The following is a 2,452-nucleotide window of genomic DNA, read 5'->3' on the forward strand; positions in this document are numbered from 1 at the left end:
CTTAAATTAGTAATTTATGCTGAGCGTTTCGTTTTGGTTGGTTGTGATTTAAACTTTTTCATTGTTGGTTAGCTTTCATGATATGAATCTTTCTTTATATTCTGCCAGCGTGCAGCACTGCGGGGTAACGGTCGTGGCCATTTATACGTGCTATACAAATAAACTAGATGTTTCACTTCCCTGGTAAACTCCTGTGTGTTTGAGTCAGGTGGATTTAAGAGCATCAGTAACAAAGACTCATGCTTTTATTTTCAACTGACTTTAGCTTCAAACAAACTTAAGTGATGTGATTTAACCTAGGGGTGGGAATCTTCAGGAACATCATGATTCGATCCGACTACGATTCAGGGAGCGCCGATTGTTGTTGCGTCTTTCTCCTCCCTCACCTGGCTGCCAAGTGATTTTGTGGTACTTAAGAAAAACATTTGCAATGATGAAACATTCATTTACTTCCAGTATCTTTTATCAGTGCAATGTTTTAAAGAAAAGAAGTGCTGTCATTAACAGCTTCCAAACAAAATAATGCTGGATGTCCAATTCATTAAACGTGAATAACTGTTCCTAAACCCCAACACACAGGCAGAGAGTCTTGGGGCTAAAAACAAGCCAACCCCAGCCCTCCGCCTCTCACCCGGAGCAACTCCAGCAAAGGAGAGTGTCCAACCCCTCTGAAGGACTTGGGTTCCAGAGCCAATGCTATGTGTCGAGGTGAGTCCGACTATATCTAGCCGGTACCGCTCAACCTCTGCCACAAGCTCCTGCTCCTTCCCCGCCAGCGAGGTGACGTTCCATGTCCCAAAAACCAGTTTCCTTGTCCGGGGATCGGACCGCCAAGGCTCCCGCCTCGGTCTGCCACCCGATCCACACTGCACCGGACCCTTCATGTTCCTCCTGCGGGTGGTGGGTCCACAGTTGGACGAGCCCATGTAACCGGTTCGGGCTGGGCCCGGCCAGGCCCTATGGGCGAAAGCCTGGCCACCAGGCGCTCGCTCACAGGCACCAACCCCAGGCCTGACTCCAGGGTGGGACCCCGGTAACCTTCCGGGCCAGGTACTCCGACTCTTTGAATTTACATCCATGAAAGATCCTCTGAACCATTCTTTGTCTCACCCTTCACCTAAGACCCATTTGTCATGGGAGACCCTACCAGGGGCACAAAGTGCCCCAGACAACATAGCTCCTAGGATCATTAGGGCACTCAAACTCCTCCACCACGATAAGGTGACGGTTATATATATATGTAAATATTTCTTATTTCACATCATCACTGTGCTCATGAAAACACTCGTATCAAACATGTTGTAATAAATTGTTGAAGTGACAATAGCAGTGGGTCGAGTTGTCATGTTCTGCGTCTCCCTCATGTGCCTCCTTGTGTTCCCCAGCCCACTCCAGGTTTTTTCCCTTAGGTGTTCCCCTTAAGTTTCTGTGTCCCTGTGGTTCCCCAGCCCCCTCCAGGTTCTCTCTAGGTTTCCCTTACGTTCTCCCTTTAGTTCATTTTGCTCCCTTCCCCATTTTTAGGTCTGGTTTCCTCCCCTGCTCCGTTGTGCTCCTCCTCTCTGTTTATTAGTCTCACCTGTGCACAATTCCCTAATCACCCAGCCCTTGTGTATATAACCCTGTCTGCGTGCTGGCTCATTGTTGGTGATGTCAGCATTGTTCTGTCCCCCCCCCACCAGGTCTCTAGGTGTTTTGCTCTGAAGTGAGTTTTTGCGTCTCAGGTTCTTTGATATTAGGTTTGGCTTCCTGCCCCTTTTGGATTTTTGGATTTTGGACTCTCTTCCTAAATAAAGGGATTTTACTTTGACTTCGCTCCTGCCTTGTGTCGTTCTGGGTTTCTGCCTCTTGGGTCCTAACCTCCTCCTGGCTCGCAACGTGACACGAGTTCATGTTTGGAGCTTTGATTTCCGTTTTGAGGGAGTTCGTGTTTCTTTTATTGAATGTATTATCAGCTGTTAAATAGCCTGTTTCAGTTCCAGCCTTGTTTTATACACAGTAAATGTTTTCTCTCACTCCCACGATGAAGCTCTAGTTGGAACCATGCAAAATATGATTATTGGCCATTTTTCAAGTGGTCTTAAACATTTGATCATCCTACTGTTAATAAAATATTTATATTACCATTATTTTGCAAATGATAACTTTTAATGTGCTAAATTTATTTAAAAAAATTATGATATATATAAAAATAGATTACATATGTCATATTCCTTTACACACACACACACACACACACACACACACACACACTTAACAGTTACACATTAATTCACTGTAAATGAAACATATTTTACACTACATAAATAATAAACACACTAATGTTGACAAATAATTCCTTTTTCTAAATAAAATATAGAACCAAAACCGTTTCCAAAGTTCCAGAGGCATTCATCATCAGAGGCTGAAAGGAGTTCGGGTCTATGTGTTCTATGTCTATGCTCGAATAAATTAG

The 2,452-nt window shown here is 44.3% G+C and overlaps 1 protein-coding gene across 1 annotated transcript in view; it reads right to left on the reverse strand.

Moving 5' to 3' along the window:
* Nucleotides 1-2,452, reverse strand: part of apoba (apolipoprotein Ba) — a 30,051-nt gene that overhangs the window by 23,354 nt on the left and 4,245 nt on the right. The window lies entirely within an intron of this gene.

Source organism: Nothobranchius furzeri, chromosome 18, assembly GCF_043380555.1.
Source record: "Nothobranchius furzeri strain GRZ-AD chromosome 18, NfurGRZ-RIMD1, whole genome shotgun sequence".
NCBI classification, from domain to species: Eukaryota; Metazoa; Chordata; class Actinopteri; order Cyprinodontiformes; family Nothobranchiidae; genus Nothobranchius; species Nothobranchius furzeri.